The 18,560-nt window shown below is 37.8% G+C and overlaps 1 protein-coding gene and 1 long non-coding RNA gene across 2 annotated transcripts in view; one reads left to right on the plus strand and one right to left on the minus strand.

Annotated features, from left to right (window-relative positions):
• The window catches only part of LOC144330629 (uncharacterized), a 60,807-nt gene extending 51,907 nt beyond the window's left edge, over window positions 1-8,900 (minus strand). The window contains exon 1 of the long non-coding RNA XR_013396957.1: window positions 8,784-8,900. This is a non-coding gene — a long non-coding RNA (uncharacterized LOC144330629). The remainder of the gene's footprint in view (window positions 1-8,783) is intronic.
• The window catches only part of COLEC10 (collectin subfamily member 10), a 145,484-nt gene that overhangs the window by 68,200 nt on the left and 58,724 nt on the right, over window positions 1-18,560 (plus strand). The window lies entirely within an intron of this gene.

Consider the following 18,560-nt stretch of genomic DNA (forward strand, 5'->3'; position numbering starts at 1 on the left):
GTGTTACTACTTTGCAGTGACTTGCTCTGAAGTTTGAATCCTGGTTCTACTACTGACTCATCATGTGAATATAATCAGGTTGCATATCTTACACATGCCTCAGTTTTCATCACTAAGATGGAGGTCATAACAGCAGTCATCTCGCTGACATTGTTGGGAGGATTAAATGAGTCAATGCATGCAATGAGCTTAGAATAACACTTGACACATATTGTTTTGAACATTTTTAAGAAAATGTGGGCCGGGCGCGATGGCTCAAGCCTGTAATCCCAGCACTTTGGGAGGCCGAGACGGGCGGATCACGAGGTCAGGAGATCGAGACCATCCTGGCTAACATGGTGAAACCCCATCTCTACTAAAAAAATACAAAAAAACTAGCCGGGCGCGGTGGTGGGCGCCTGTAGTCCCAACTACTCGGGAGGCTGAGGCAGGAGAATGGCGTGAACCCGGGAGGCGGAGCTTGCAGTGAGCTGAGATCCGGCCACTGCACTCCAGCCTGGGCGGCAGAGCAAGACTCCGTCTCAAAAAAAAAAAAAAAAAAAAAAAGAAAATGTGGTTCCATCCATTAATAACTTTCCATAAAACGATGATCATGGGAAGGCATGTCTTATATTAAAGACAATTACTACCCTGGCCCTTACTTAAAATTCTGAGATAATATGTGCAAAAATACTTAACAATTGTCCATCCTGTATTTTACATGACGATTTCAAAAATCCCACTGATGACTCTGTGATGGAGGGATAGACATTATTTTAGAGTATCACACTCTGTTGGACTCTAATTGTCTCAGATGGAAACCATATCTAAAGGGGTAATGTATTCTTTGAAAGAAAAGATGTAGAGTGATGCCAGTGTTACATCATATTCCAAACCAGATTAAAAGTCTCTGGAGTTGTGGTTGTACACACCCAGTTTTATGGTTATAAAAACCTGTTCTTCCACTAAGAGCACATGGAGCTTTCTACAGAGTTCCATCTCTGAAGTACATAAACCAAATGAAATATCGTGTGGCAGTGAATGATTCTCAGTCACAAGAGTCAGGTAGGTTTGCATTTGTTAAATCTGTCGAGTGCACCCTATCTGTCGGGTATTGGGGTAGACATGGACGTACTAATAAGAAGAACACATCAACCCTCTGGCCAAGAAAATGACAATTACAGGAGGAAAGAGACAAGCAAAATATTCACAATAACATACGATCATAGAAGTATGTAGAATTCAAGGTAATGAGATGAGGGAAATAGAATAGGGTGATGTTGGACACAGAGGAAGCCACCTGGCAGGTGGTAGAACCTGGGCGGAGTCTCGAAGAACAAGTAGAAGTTAATTACCAAATAAGATAGTGTCATGAAAAGAGAATTGTGTTTCTGACTTAAGTAAATCAGTTAGCAAATTGTGATGCTGATGACTGGCAAGGAACATGAAGCTGAAAGAGCATAGTAAGTAACGTGAAGGACAAAATCATTTCCAGAATATTTTCCCATTCCCCTACATCTTAGTGCAAACCTCTATCCTGGTTATCCACAATTCTTTTTTTGATTATGTTAAATTTAATAATTAGTTCACAAGGAGGATAAATGGAAGGAATAATTATTTATTGATTTCTATTAAGTTTTACTTGACCTTAATTCAACTTGCAGTGAAAATTTGTAGAAATAAATGTAACTTAATGTCACATCTTAGACAACGAGACCTTAATTTGGAAAATAGTGCATTAATAAAAATAACTAAAATTAATTTGACACTTATTGTGTAGCAAACATTGCACTTAGCTCTTCACAGGTATAATTTCATTTAAGCTTCACAAAAAAACCTGTGAGGTAAATACCATTATTCTCCCCCATTTTACAGATGGGAAAATTGAGGCTTTCAGAGTTTGAATTACTCACTGTCAAGAGTTTAGTCAGGACTCAATTTGAGGTCATCTTATTTTGTGCAAAGAGCAGAGTATTGGAAATTCATGAATCTGGTTTAGAGTTCTAACTTATTTATTGGCGAGTCAATAGTCACATCACCCTTATCTGTAAAATATAAGTTGAGGGGTGGGTTGCTAATGCAGAAATAATTGGAGAAGTTGAAATTAAAGACCTATGTAACCCCTTCAAGCTTTGTTATTCTATGGGTTTTGTGCATTACGAAGTGTTCACTCTGGTAGTGACTCTGAGTGCAAAGGTATATGGTGACAGATCCACACAGTGTACTGAGAGGACAGTCACATCGCCAAAAGGAAGACAGACAATCACCCAATCAGTGTGATCATTGGTTCAATTCATGTGTTCATTAAAGGCCCACTGGAAATTCTACAGGCCATGGTTTTGTACTCAGCCTAAGGAGTTGTTACGATTATTGCCCATCCCTTTATAAGAGGGGGAATGAGGACCATTTCTGTGGAGAAAGGAAATCTTGTTCTCCCATAAACAAAGGTCTTCCGCCCAGCGTGGTGGCTCACACCTGTAATCCCAGAACGTTGGGAGGCCCAGGCTATCAGATCACGAGGTCAGGAGATCTCGAGACCATCCTGGCTAACACGGTGAAACCCCGTCTCTACTAAAAATACAAAAAATCAGCCGGGCGCAGTGGAGGGCACCTGTAGTCCCAGCTGCCTGGGAGGCTGAGGCAGGAGAATGGCGTGAACCCAGGAGGCGGAGGTTGCAGTGAGCCGAGATCGCGTCACTGCACCCCAGCCTGGGCGACAGAGGGAGACTCCATCTCAAAATAAAACCAAACCAAAACAAAAGCAAAGGTCTTCCTGACCACTGTTTGCATTTTAAAGTAATTCAGAGAGGGACTTTTTGTGATGTGCTCTCTCGAATTTTTTCATCTCTTTTTTACGCTGTAGTATGCTGTGCAAATATGGTAGAATGAAAGCCTTTCTAAGTAAAGTTTTGGAAAGGAAAACCCACAGAGGGTCTTTTCAAGCTGCAAATGGGGATGGGGAGGGCATAAGGGCTGAGTAGCACTTTCTAACTCTGGTCTTTTACACTGGGCTTGTAACTGCTGGCTTATTTCAGCCACAGGCAAGTTACTAGGGCTTTTTAGTAATTCACTTTCTTCAGAGAATTTTTTTTTAAGTGACTGCTTTGGTAATAAAAACCCTAGAAGAGAGGTGGAGCTTGCAATGAGCCAAGATTGTGCCACTGCCCTCCAGCCTGGGCGACGGAGTGAGACCATCTCAAAACAAAACAAAACAAAACAGAACAAAACAAAAACCCTAGAAGAAAAGCTACACAATACCACTAAAGACATATTATGGGCAAAGACTTCATGACTATAACACCAGAAGTAGTGGCAACAACAGCCAAAATTGACAAATGGGATCTAATTAAACTAAAGAGTTTCTGCACAGGAAAAGAAACTATCATCAGAGTGAGGAGGCAACCTACAGAATGGGAGAAAAATTTTGCAATCTATCCATCTGACAAAGGGCTAATATCTAGAATCTACAAGGAACTTAAATAAATTTACAAGAAAAAACAACTCCATCAAAAAGTGGGCCAAGGATATTAACAGACACTTCTCAAAAGAAGATATTTATGCAGCCAACAAACATATGAAAAAACCTCATCATCACTGGTCATTAGAAAAATACAAATCAAAACCACAATGAGATACCATTTCATGCCAGTTAGAATGGCGATCATTTAAAAAGTCAGGAAATAACAGATGCTGAGAGATATTGGAGAAATCGGAATGCTTTTATACTGTTGGTGGGAGTGTAAATTAGTTCATCCACTGTGGAAAACGTTTCCTCAAGGATCTAGAACCAGAAATACCATTTGACCCACCAATCCTATTATTGGGTATATACCCAAAGGATTATAAATCATTCTACTATAAAGACACATGCACACGTATGTTTATTGCAGCACTGTTCACAATAGCAAAGACTTGGAATCAACCCAAATGCCCATCAATAATAGACTGGATAAAGAAAATGTGGCACGTATACACCAGGGTATACTATCCAGCCATAAAAAGCATGAGTTCATGTCCTTTGCAGAGAAATAGATGAAGCTGGAAACCATTATTCTCAGCAAACTAACATAGGAACAGAAAACCAAACACCGCATGTTCTCGTAAGTGGGAGCTGAACAATGAGAATGCATGGACACGGGGAGGGGAACATCACACACTGGAGCCTGTTGAGGCGTGGGGGGCTAGAGGAGGGATAGCATTAGGAGAAATGCCTAATGTAGATGACGGGTTGATGGGTGCAGCAAACCACCATGGCAAGTGTATACCTATGTAACAAACAAACCTGCACATTCTGCACATGTATCCCAGAACTTAAAGTATTAAAAAACAAAACAAAAAAAAGGCTGGGTACGGTGGCTCACACCTGTAATCCGAGTACTTTGGGAGGCTGAGGCAGGTGGATCACAAGGTCAGGAGTTCAAGACCAGCCTGGCCAAGATAGTGAAACCCGATCTCTACTAAAAATACAAAAATTAGCCAAGTGTGGTGGCAGAATGCCTGTAATCCCAGCTACTTGGGAGGCTGAGGCAGAAAATTGCTTGAACCCAGGAGGCAGAGGTTGCAGTGAGCCAAGATCATGCCACTGCACTCCATCTCAAAAAACAAACAAAACTATGATGTTAGTCTTACTCTTGGGTTTAGAAGACATAAATGTTGAAGTCAGAATACTGACTCTAACACTTACTAGCTGTGCGATTCCAGATAATCCTGAACATCCATTTCTCATCTGTAAAATGGGAATCAAAATCTTTATTTCTTAGGATTATCACAAAGTTTGAATGCAATAATATATATAAAGTATTTAGTCTAGTGACTGCCTGAAGTTTAGTAAATGGCAACTAATCATATGTCCAAAAATAGCAAAGACTAGTATTCTGAGTTAGCAGCAATACTAATAGGGTAATATTCCCTGTTCATTGGGCAAGACCATCTATACAACACTTTCTTCTCCCTTGAATGTTTAACCTCTTTATGGCACATATGTGTAACAATAGCAACAAATGCTGCATCAGTTTGCAAACAGAATGGAAAACAATTAATGCAATATGTTTGTGCACTTAGAAGATTCTCTCAGATATTATAAAGCTTAGGATTTGAATTCTTCTGGAGGAAATCTGAGCTCAGGATGGCTTTATATGTGCATAAGCCATTCTTTTATGTACTTTCAGGAATATCTGCTATCTATGGTTGGTTGTGATTATTTGTGAAAAGCCGACATAGGAAGAAGAGATATGAAACTGTGCTGGCCTAATAAAAATAATGCCTGAGGCATGAACAGCATATTAATATACTTTGCACAAAAATGGCTGACCCTGCTGAGCTCAGATATCAATCCTATCTGTACACACGAAGATGCTAATTTTCAGTGAACAACCTTGGAAGGATGCCAATACATTCTGGGAAAAAGAAATAGTATTATACAGATCCCCTCTCAGAGACCTTTGATGTCCACGGAAAAACCTTTCCTGAAAAGCTAATTTTCTTCTTTGGTTCATCTTTGAGGATTGCCCCAACTAGGTCATTTTGCATCCAAAGACCACCACAGAGTTCAGAGAAGGTAGGAGGGGCCTTCCTTTAAACTCTGGGTGAACCATTTGCATTTTCCAAAAGTTAGTTGACAATTACATGGTTTTGGGACTTCCAGTTATAATTGTATTTTTAAAATAATAAGAAACAAGCAGCGGTTAGTTAACAGGCCCCTGGTAGCTATCAAGGATGTGTGGTTCGGCTTTTGAAGTCAGTTTCAATAGTTTTTCATGTGAAATAAGTGGAATAAGATGTTCCCATTTCAACTTTCTCAAGTTATGCTGTTTAAGGTACTAGTGTTGTTTCCTATATTTGTTTTAGGGAGTTTTTTTACTTCCTCTGAATGACCACTATTTTGGAAATCAGACCTCCTCTATTAGGCTAAGCAAAATGGGGGTTTAAGATTACATCTCTATTTGTTTATGTTTTTATATTTAATAAAATTAATTCAAGCACATGGTTTTAAAAAACAAAACAGATACAGAGTGTTAAAAGAATGAGAACAATCTTCTTTCTCTAGCATCTCTCCCCAAGAATATCCATTTCAAAATTTCTTTTCCTGTTTATCCAAGAGGAAATTTTAAAATAACACACACTTTATGTACAGACTCAATTATATGTATATTATTTCTTTTACACAAACAGGTACACAATGTACTGCTGAGTACTTTGATTTTTCACTTAATGTATCTTGGAGACTTTCAATATGATTATGCACAGATCTTTCTGGCATCTGCACTCCATTCAGTTGTTTAGATGTGCCATAATATATTTAACCAGTGATTTCTCTGTCTCATTATAATATATGTTGTAACAAGCAGTGTAAATTATTTTTATGTAATTACCAAATCAAATGGTAAGTATATTGAACATTTTGGCAGATATAAGTTCTAAGAGTATGTAAAAGTGTTTATGTTTTTAGGCATGTATTAATATTATATTACATCTATCTGTGTGCCTTCCTTTACAGCTGGTTGAGGGTGTGGCATTTATCAATGTTAGCAGAATAAGTAAATTAAAGATAGAAACTTGGGATACAACAAAGGTGTTATTTTAGTCAGGGTCCAAACAGGAAACAGAAGATACACTCAAATTAAGACTGTTTAAGGAAGAGTTATTTACAAAGGGACTATTTAAAAAGATGCAGGTAGACACAGGGGAAACCCATGGAATAGGGGAAAAACCTGGAGCTAGTAAATAGTAACTGAACTGTTACCACCTTAAGCTATAATGGAGAGAGAAGGGAGCAAATACTGAACCTCAAAAGGGGCCACGTGAGAAGGTCACCTGGAGAGGAACAGTAGCCGCTCCTAGAGGGCCCAGACATCAATGTTGTTGGGGCTTGCCATTGGCTAAATCCAAGCAGAAGCCAGAGCACATGCCTTTTGATGGGTTTCATGTTGGTCAGCTTCCCAAGGCAAAGAGGATGGTTAAAAAGCATGAAGAGCAGAGCCGAAGGGGCAAAACATCCAACGGATCCCAACACAGAGATTATGTCTATCATTATTCTGATTTCAAGCATGACCCATCCCAAACCAGAGAAGGACCCATACAATCTTCATACATCTCTAAGATCAGAATCTATACTTTCTTTTGATACAATAATATTTTGTCCATTCTCTAATTATTCTATTTTGTAAGCTGTCTGATATGAAGGACCATGTCTAACTTATTTCTCACACTTTCATGGAACACAGAACAGTGCCTGACACATATGAACTTCATTCATAGTTGCAGAATACATGTAAGAATAAATAAACATATACCAGAAAAAAACTTTGTTTCTAAACTTGGTATTTTTTATTGCTATCTATGCCAATGTCTTCATCATTAAGCACTGGTAGTATGACACAAAACGTGGGAAATTTCCTTCTGGAGAACGACTGGACTCTTGTGTCTTCATGAGATCCCAGCCCTAGAGCTGAAGTCATACTGAGCTCTGCTTTTCCAATGGGTTTTCCTATATGCTGAGTCTCAGGTATGTGAGTTTTACCCACATAAAGAACATGAGTGATGAGAGAAATTCCAGATATTTAGATGACCTTCTAGTCTACGGGAGGTTTCCATTTCTGCTCTCCTCCAAGTTTTCTGAACCCTAAGTTCATAATCTCTAGCACCCTATCTTTTGCATCATGCTATTCACAAACACAGAGTTTGACACCTAGTAGAGGCTCAATAAATAGAGGTTGAATTTATTCAGGAGTTCAGCATTCTTCTTCCCCGCTCTAGGCTGTGCCTGATACATTCCTACACTTTGGAGATACAGCGAGAAAGTTGATTCTCACTATTTGCTGTTGCTGAACAGAGAGCATGAAAATCAACATAGTAAGATAGAATAAACTTGGGCTTTGATATGAGACCAACCTGGGCTCAAATCACAGCTTTGCCATTTTTTAGCATGATAACCTTGAGCATTATTCAACTTCTCAAGACTACTGGGAGAATGTAATGGGATTATATACACAGTAAATTCACTGACACTTGATAAAATATTTACTTTCCTTCCTTTATCACATTCCCCTTAAGAATATCAAAAACTGTGCTCTGGTTAAAGTCAAAGGATGGGACAGTGAATTTAAATGGATGGTTTAAGGAATTTATTGTAATTTTGGAAAAAGGGAAGACTATAGTGGAAACAAACAGTCTTCTTTTAAACTTTCTTATCCGTAGGTTGTGGAAATTTAATCTTAGTACTACGTGGTGTTTCTCTCAAACAAACTAAAAAAGCAATTGAACACAACACAAAAGTTGATATGCATTTACTCTGCTCCCCATTCTTCTATATAAGTTGGCATTTGAACTTGTTTTAGAAATGCACTTAAACCAACAGATGTAGTATCTAAATGGTAATGTAACTAACACCTATGAATCTCTCATTGTCGTTCATTTGTGAAGTTCCCTCTTTTGGAACCATCACCAGTATTTCATTCACAAGTGAACCTGTTTTCAGTGTTTACTCAACACCCCTGGATTGTAGAGCAGTTTCCCACCTTCATCAGACTCTGCCTAGTCTTGCAGGCCCCTCTAATCCCTCTCTCGTCCCATCTCCCACTTGGCTCCAGTCACATTAGCCTTTATTTGAATTTTTTTGCCAATTTCCATGACCACCTAATTACTATTATACATAGAATTACAATATGAACGACTAAATATGTATACTAGTAACTATCTTACTGTTAGCATTAAACGATACCACCAAATTCTGTTTCTACAAGATCAGGGTTCACAAATCTGTAACACGAATCTCCCTGCTCACATTCAACAGCCCCATCACTCACCATGTTCTCTCTTACGCCTTCATTCCAGCCATGCAGAACCTTCGTTTGGGAGTACTCTAGGACTTTCCTTTTTATTCTGGAACATGCTGTTTCTTCTGTTTTAGTCCCTCATGCTTCAACTCCCAATCCCACCCACAAACCCAGGGTTGATTCACTACTGCTCATCCTGCAGTTTTCAATATGAAATAGCTGCTCCTCCAGAAACTGTTCCCAGTCCGTCCTGGTCACTCAGCCTGCTAGGTCACTGATAGCTTAAAGAACTTCCTGTAGGTAGCAATTCCCCTACTTTAAAGTTAATGCTTATTTAACCCTAACTTCCTCCACCAGACTGTAAGACCTAAGAGGGGAGGAACTACGTCTGTCTGATTTCTTGTTGACAACACTATGCCAGTGTTGAGCATAGTGCATGGCTCATAGAAGATGCTCAATAGATAATTATGGATTGAAACTCTGAGCTAAAGACATAAGGACATTTGTTGTGGAATGGTATTAGTTTCTTTTTGCTACTGTAACAAATTACCATATAGTGGCAACAATTACAATTTAGGAGATAAAAAAAATCCAAAGATGGGTATCACTAGGCTAAAATCATGGTGTCAGCGAGTCTCTGTTCTGAAGGTCCTGGGGGACATTCCATTTCCTTGCCTTGTTCAGTTTCTAGAAGCCTTGCAGGTCCGTTTCTTCATCTTCAAAGTCAGCAACATCTGACCAAGTCCTTCTCGTGGTGCCATCTTTCTCACTCTTTATTCTGCCTCTCTTCTACTTTTAAGGACTCTTGTGATTACACTGGGTCCTGTAGACAATCCAGGATAATCTCCCATTTTAAGGGAAGTAGATACAAGTTGCTACTTTAATTCCATCTGAATTATTAATTTACCTTGGGTGTGTAACCTAACATAGTCACAAGTTCTAGAGATTAGGGCATGGGCATCTTTGGGGATTATTATTCTGCTTACCCCAAGAATGTTACTCTTTTACTCACGTCTGTATCTATAAAATAAGAGGTGAGGTTAGTGGATCCCTAAAGAATCTTCTGTCTCTAGCCCAATTAGTACAGATAATATTAAATTATTAAATAGATGTATTCTACTCCTTTCTCTCAGGTAAATTATGTTTTCTGTAACTTGAAGTCATGAGCAATAATGGGCAGCACAAACAAAGGCAGTTACCAACCACAACAATGACATATGACTTTAATTTGAGTCTTAAAATAGTTATTGTCCTATTTTTGTTTTTCATGACCTATCAAGGCTATGGTCTTAAGAGGAGACATTCTTGAGAGAGAAAAGGATTTTCTCAATTATTTAGTATCTGATTGGCACATTAAGGTGGAAGATTGAAAATTGAACTTTATTCTAAACCATAAGAAATGAAATTAGGATATGATGCAAGAGATACATATATTATAAATGTAAGTGGACAGCCCATCCCTCCTTGATTTGTGGCGTGTAGGGAAAGGAGGAAAAGGTAAATGGGAAGGCTATAGTAAAATAGATATGCTGTGCTCTCCTCTCTGTTGAAATCCATAATGAAACTATCCATATAGATATGGGATGTATTAGTTGGGTCCTTTGCAGGAAGACATACAATCAAGGCTTTGAGAAAATGAAGTTTAATGAAAGGACCATTTACAGCCAGATGTGGGCAGGATTAAAGGAATCAACGAGAAATGGTAAAGCACCACCAGCTATCAACAGAAGGGAAGGATCAGAGCTGTGGCCATTGGTAGGGGAAGGAGCCACTTCAACACTGTAACCCCACAGGGTGAGTGTATGGGAAAACCTTGACTTCTCTCCCTACCCCATCTCCATCTGGTGCTGTTCTTCTATTTGTCAAACAAACTGGAAGCCACAAGGCAAGTGAGACTATGATGAGATCTAAAGAGGACAGTCCCTCAGGAAAAAAAGAACAAGGCATATGGAGAATAATTAATGCAGAGTGAGTCCCAATCACAGGGGATTTTAGTTTGTGTGCCTGGACATAACTTGGGTGAAACTGTTCTTTTACTTTGGCACTGTGCCAAAGGAGCACACAAATCCTTGTCTGAGGGTCTGCTTTTGGGGAATTTGACCTAAAATATGGTAGAGCTCAGTCTCAAACCTAGCTTCGCCTTCCTCCAAAGCTAGTGCTGCATGTACCACCTCATGCTGGCTCTTGTTGTTAGATGCTCAGCAGAGAATCTGTTGAAGCAGTATTTTTTTTTTCTGGCGTGATCCCTAATAGTACCATTTGATTCTGGAAGTAAAACCTTACCTGACGTTCTTTTTAAAAACAAAACAAACAACAGTATTTCCTCTAGTATATCGATTTAGTAGCAAAATCTATTAGAACGTATTTAAAATATTTCTACGATGTAGATATAGATAAAAAATACTACTGAACAGAACTGCTAAGCACTAGTAAGTTTGAAATATTCATTTTATAAACTGTACTTCCTGGGTTCAAATTCTAGTCTTGGCCCTTATTAAAATATGACCCCAATATACTACTTGAATTTTTTGCACCTCATTTTGTGTGCTTATGAAATTGGGGTAAATACTTATGCCATAGTATTGTTATTAGGATTCAATTATTTCATATGCCTAAAGTACTTAGAGGATACCTGGCATATCTTAGAGATTAAAGACTAAATAAACGTTATTGTTACATGGCTTAGTAAAAATACCCTCTGCTTTGATTCAACAAACCTTTAGTGAGCACTTTATGGAAAGACCTAGAAGAAATAGTTCCTGTAATTAAGGAACGCCAGAATTTAATCAGAAAAACAGGCATGTCAATCTAGAGTGGCACATGATAAAACAGAGTCATAGAGGTTTGGCTCCTATTATTCATCTTAATGTATTGGGATTGTCACAAATTCAGACCGGCAGATATAGATTGGGATATGAAATAGACAGGAGGTAGGGGGAAGCAATTGTTTTTCGGTTTTTTTGTTTTTTTGTTTTTTTAGAGACAGAGTCTTTCCCTGTCTCCCAGGCTGGAGTACAGTGGCACAATCTCTGCTCACCGCAACCTCTGCCTCTCAGGTTCAAGCAATTCCCCTGTTTCAGCCCCCCGAGAAGCTGGGATTACAGCAATGCACCACCACGCCTGGCTAATTTTTGTATTTTTAGTAGAGACAGGATTTCACCATGTTGGCCAGGCTGGTCTCGAACTCCTGACCTCGGGTAATCTGCCCATGTCAGCCTCCCAAAGTGCTAGGATTACAACCATGAGCCACTGCACCCAGCCGAAGCAATTGTTAAATGTGCCTCTGGCATTTGTGGTTAATGCAGCAGTTGTAAATGTATTATGCTTTCAATTTTTGTTTCTCTAAACTTTTATTTAACTTAATTTTTTTAATAGCTATGTCTTTAGAGATTTTACACTAAGGTAGCAACCCAAAGACATGGGGTTCAAGTGCTCATGCTACCACTTCCTGGCTTTGTAACACCGGTGATCCTCTCTCCACATTAATTCCTTATCTGTGGAATGAGCCCAGCACACATCCCCTTTTTGCTGCTCTCAGAGAGAATGAAGACCAAAGACAGTAAATGGATGTGCCAGTGGGAGTTAGATTTCAGATACACTCGGGTTTGAATTCTGACTCTGCCACTTACTAGCTGTGCAAACCTGGCTGAGTGATTGATCTTTCAAAACCTCAGTCTCTTCATCTATGTAATGGAAATAATTATACCTATCTTCTAAAGATTGCTTTGAGGATTAGTTGAGATTATGTATATAAAAATCCTAGAACATTAGCAAGCTCATAACTCAATTAGCTCTTTTCATTACCTATTCCTTTTATTGCAGCTTGGGTAAGAATGTGTCACAGGAATCAAATGAAGCAGCAATCCTGCTTCTGAAACGTACAACAGCGTCACCACAGAAGGGAAAAAACCACCTCTGTGTTTGTCTCCCTGGCACAGCCAGATGACTTGAGGAAGTTTGAAAATGTTAAGAGTTCAGACAAGCAATATGGAAAGACAAAACACCACCCCAAATTGTGCCTGTAACACATGCAGAAAGCAGATAAGGCTTATCGTTTATAATGTAAAAGGGAGGATTTATTAAACTAGATAAGGATCTAGGATTTATGATGAATTCTGTTTCTGTTTCTTATCCAACCCCTTTTAAGTTTTTAATAATTCACACCTCTAAAGTTACATGGGCTATGTAACTCTCTTTTATTGCCCAGTCTTTCCTTTCAGAAGACACATAAAACATTGCAAGGATTTGTAGACACTAAGAAACAATCGCAGGAAGCCAGAGAATTTGCCTAAAAATTGAAGCTGAGTCAAATAGGAAAAGTCCCCGTAACCAAGAGCAACCAGACAGCGTCTATTGTGACTTTGCCACATGAGAGACCCTGTTAAAACACCAAAGCCACCAGTATCCAAAACTGTAGAGTTTCTTGAAAAACACACATGAAAAATCATTTCCTGTCTGTCACTGAACTACCAAGTTGCTATAATATTATGTCTCTGGTGTGACTTTCAATATAGATAAACAATTTTGCTTTCTTTTTAAAGTTAACGTCACCAACAGTACATTCCCGACTTAAAATGTGGCTATTCTCTTATTTCATACTTATTAAAATTTTATTTTCTTCTTATAGTTGGCATGCATGTTTTATATATGCATATGAATACTTGCATATTTATATATATGGACAGCATGGAATTCCAAGGCCATTATGGAAAAAAGCTTAATGTTGTTTTAGTCCAACCCTCTCCTTTAATGGATACAAATACCGCGTCCAGGAGAGGACAATGACTTGCTGAAGGCCTTACAGTTGCAAGTAGGACATGGACCACCATATTTTTTTTCTTTTTCTTTTTACCTCTCCACTATATCATAGTGCCTTTTAGACCAGGGTAAAACAAAACAAAACAAAAATAAATAAAACCTACAAAGCAGACAGGAATGCCTGAATGTAACAGAACATATTTATTATTAGGTTGTTGGAAGCACTGAAGCTAGAGAGACCATGTGTCCTAGTTTGTCAGGAATATTTCAGGTTTGCACCTGTTGTGCTTTTGTAATAATTAATGGCATCCTCGTTTACTTTCAAAAATGTGCTGGTTTGGAGGATTATATATGGTCACCCTAATTAAAACACACGTTTCATGTTGAATGCCAGGATCCACATTTTACTTGCAAAGAATCAGAAAACATATTCTAAAATTTGGCTTCCCATAAGAAAATATACAAACTCTGTCACAAGAGTTGGGATTTTGAAAAGTAAGCGGGTAACACTATGTACTTGAAAATGAGCAAGACCATGTGGAATGGACCAAAGATGAGCTAGCCCTGGCCCCAAAGACTCAAGACACAAGTGTAGTTTTGCAAGGTGTATTCAATGAGAATTGTGGCTCTGTTTTTATTTTTGCTTGTTTTTAACAAACAAAATGAAAATATATGAAAGAGTAGTAAAGTGATGCTGTAATTAAAAAAAAAAAAAAAAAAACATAGCTGTGTGGGCATGGTGGCTCATGCCTGTAATCCCAGCACTTTGAGAGGCCGAAGAGAGGGGTGGATCACTTTAGGGCAGGAGTTCGAAACCAGCCTGGCCAACATGATGAAACCTCATCTGTACTAAAAATATGAAAATTACCTAGGCGTGGTGGCTCACGGCTGTAGCTACTCGGGGGAATGAGGCAGGAGAATCACTTGAACCCAAGAGGCAGAGGTTGCAGTGAGCCGGGATTGCACCAGCATGGGTGACAGAGGAGCGAGACTGTCTTCAAAAAAAGAAAGAAAAAAAAGGAAACCACAACTGAGAGTTGAGACGCAAGTGCAGTTCTTAGCAAAGTGTGTCTTGAGGCGAGTTAGTATATTTCTCTTGGCCCTATCGTTTCTGTCATCTATAAAATAAAGGGAATGAATGCAACTATCTCTTTCCAGTTCTAATTTTAGACTCCCATAGTCTTATTAATAAATTTCTACAATTTTTTCCTTCCCTTGGAATACGTATTACCCATTCATCCACTAATTACTCCCAAATTCTTGATGATACAAGTATTTCCTCAGAAATTTCAGAAAGAATGAGAAATAAGTAACAAAGAATTATCTCCTCCTGGGATTTACCTCTGGCATTAACACAATGTAACAAAATAAGGTGGGAACAAAGAGGGTCCATCTCTTCATTCCAGTGTCCTGGCTCAGACAAACGTCACTTGCATGTCCCATGTTCTATTTTATCAGCTCAGTGGCAAACCAAGACTGCCTATAGGTGTGGAATGGATAAAATAGAAAAATGTGGCATGACCAATTGGCTGAACATGGCTTTCTCCCCAACTGGTTCAGACCGCAGCCCAGCAACTCATACTGACAATAGATAAAGCTGAAACAATGGGATTAGATATGGTATAACTTTACTTGATGACACGAATATACCTAGCTTCATTTTTCTAGTGTTGATGGCTGAATTTTAATAAGTCCAAAGGTCAGTTACTTTTTGACCGCTTATATGGAGAGAAAACTGATATCTAGGGAAAGTTGATTGTATTATTCTTTCTGCACACATAGCAAGTTGATTTTCTACTTATAGAGAATGTTTTTAATTAGTGTTTGAATTGTGCATTAAAATTAGGCTTCTATAAATAGTAAACAGATGTGATATTTTATACCTTAAAATTCAAAACTTTTTTTTCTCCCTCATTTGATGAATTCTAACCCATAGCTCTCTGTTTACATGTTTGCTATTTTGGTTCTGTGTAATTCTAGAAATAACTAGTTTCAGACAGTTATGGTTTAGTGAACGCGGGGAATTGCTTTAGCTAAAATTATTGTTGCTTGTTTCTAAAACTCCTACAGAATAAATCTACGGTCTTTGGAAAAGCAGAAGTTATTTCCAATGACACATACTATTTGCTGAAAATTTACGGTAGATTGACTCATGCATCTTTGCATTGTACTTAGATTAAAATACTATAGCTTTGGTTGAGGGGTAGATGTGTCAGTGGCCTCGCTGTGGCTTAACAGTTTGTTTTGATAGGACAGAGAAAGTTTACCTAATTATAGGAGGCTCATTATTGGTTCTGAAGGAGGAAAAAAGTCATCTCAACATTGATTTCTTCTGGAAATGAATCATGCAGTTGTATAACTTTTAGCACCACTGTCTGTCTCCATCTGTGATCTTTTTTTTTTTTTCTCTCTTTTAGTTAATGTGAAGTTTGTCATTTCAAATAATGTCTGATGTCTGGCTCCAGGCTATTTGTAGATTTATCCTACTCAACATGTGTCACTCATCTTTGTTTAGAATCTGCAACCTTCATCCTAGCAACCTCTTTTTATTTTATCCTTGCTTTTGCTTCATTGGTGGCTCTATACAGATGATAATGGACTCTTGCAGTAAGACTATGATTAATGGTAGGTATCAAAAGTCCATAAATGTACAGTAAATTGAAATTCTTGACATGAATTTATCATCCAGATAAATATTGGCTGCATCTTATTTTAACAGACGCTTTATCCATATTTTATAGTGGCTAACTCATCCTTTTAGCAGTGCCTCTTAAAGAAACTATAGAAAGTTCAAGTGTGTCACTCCACACATTTAATCTCTGAGTTGAAGCTGGAGCCATCAGAATTCTTCCAAATGTGAAAAAAAATAAGCCTTGGAATTCCAAATGATTATAATCTTTATTTCAGTCTTTCTTGATTTTTATGTGATGTTTACTTTGTGTATCTGCTTGCACACAAACAAACAAAAAATCGATTCCAGCATGTTGTTGCCTATTTAGGAATCAAATTTTATCTAAACATGATCATGACCCATAAACTATCTTCCTATGGTCTCATAGGCTAGTCAGTGGTCCTAATATACGTTGAACAACAGAATTTTCTATCTCACCTTTAGATTTAATGTGAAGTAACCAACATGAATTTTTCAAGAACTCAGCTAAGAATGTGATGAGGCCTTAGGAAAAACATACCCTTGCAAAATCCCTAAATGCTGACAACTCTCCTAAGTAATTCAGCACTTCCACCTTGAACTTTATTCAAAAATGTATTAATATAAACCAACAGATGTTAAAGGGTACCATCTCAAAAGAAATAATACATCATTATCATAAAGAAGAAGCCACCCTCAAATAAAAATGTATTTGTATCTGTACAAGGTAAACAATTTGAGTACATCTGAGCTTTGGTGAAACTGGTTTACCACTTTTACTCTCTTGCCACATGGGTAATGGATCAAGCAGCCAGAAAATCATGGACTCATTTCAACTGTGGAAGTTCAGGGCGCGACTCCAAGCCAAAAGTGTGGCCATGGCCAGCTGTCTCAAGCCTCTATGTGTACTCAGTAACCAATAGTATGTTACAACATATGCTGCGTCAATCTAGCCATTGGCCTTCCAGACCAAGTTAGGAGGGTTTTTATTGCATTTGGTGCACTGACAAGGAAGCTTTGATTATATTCTATGGGTCAGGAAGTAGAAAAGCACAAAGACTAAAGATGAAAATACAATTTAGACTTTTCACTTTCAGGTTCATAACAGTAATATATTCATTTTTGTCTCCTTTTAGAACTAACCTATATTTAATATGTAAATGCAGGTTTCCCAAACACTTCCCCTATTAGTCGGAATTACAAAGAGTTTCCTTTCTGAAAAAAAAAGTTTATGTGCAAAACTAGAATGTATTTATTCTTTTAAGAATGAACCCTAAAAGTACTGGTTCATTTTCTGTTCTAATACTTTCCAGTTTTCTACATTTTGCTGTAAAGACAGACTGAAAACTAATAGGATAAAAACAAATGGCTCTGAGTGTTTAATGTTAAGGGTGTCATGCTAATCATAGTAAAAACCAATTATTAAAAACATAGCTCTCAGTAATAAAGCAAATAAATGGAAAATCTGAATTTCCCTCTCTTATTTAAAAAAAAAAAAAAAACCTGAGAGAATTATGAGAAAAACAGGCCTACCTGTTAGACAAATCTGATTTTCAAGATAAATTCTAGAGTTTGAAAAATTTTAATATACACACACACACACACACACACACACACACACACACACACACTACTGTAGAATAAGAACCATCAGTCTACATGATAACCCCCAATCCGTGGGTACTCAATCATCAAAGAAAAAAAATTATTATTTAGCATACTTATTTAGTAAAGCAGAAGAATAGCATAAGAGTATTTGAAAAGTTGGTTTTGTTTTTTAAATATTTTTTTCCGACTTTTATTTTAGATACAGAAAGTACATGTACAAGTTTGTCACCTGGATATATTGCACTCAGGTATTGAGCCTAGTACCCAATAGGTAATTTTTCGATCCATGCCCCACTTCCTCATTTCCCCCTCTAGTAGTCTGCAGTGTTTATTGTTCCCATGTTTATGTCCATGGCTGATCAATGTTTAGCTCCCACTTATAAATGACAACATGTAGATTTGGTTTTCTGTTCCTGCATTAACTCGTTTAGAATTATAACCTATAGCTCCATCCATGTTGCTGCACAGCACATAATTTTATTCTTTTTTACAGAGTGTTCTGTAGATGTCTATTCATTCCAGTTGGTCAAGTGTCAAGTTTAAATCCAGAATTTCTTTGTCAGTTTTATGACTTGATAATCTAACATTGTCAGCAGGACATTGATGCCTCCCACTATTATTGTGTGGTTGCCTAAGTCTTTTTATAGGTGAAGAACTTATATTATGAATCTGGGTGCTCCAATGCTGGATGTATATATTTAGGATGGTTAAGCTTTCTTTTTGGATTTTACCTTTTATTATTATGTAATGTCCTTTTTTTGGCCTTCTTTTCATTGGTTTAAAATCTGTTT

This window comes from Macaca mulatta, chromosome 8, assembly GCF_049350105.2.
Source record: "Macaca mulatta isolate MMU2019108-1 chromosome 8, T2T-MMU8v2.0, whole genome shotgun sequence".
Taxonomy (NCBI): Eukaryota; Metazoa; Chordata; class Mammalia; order Primates; family Cercopithecidae; genus Macaca; species Macaca mulatta.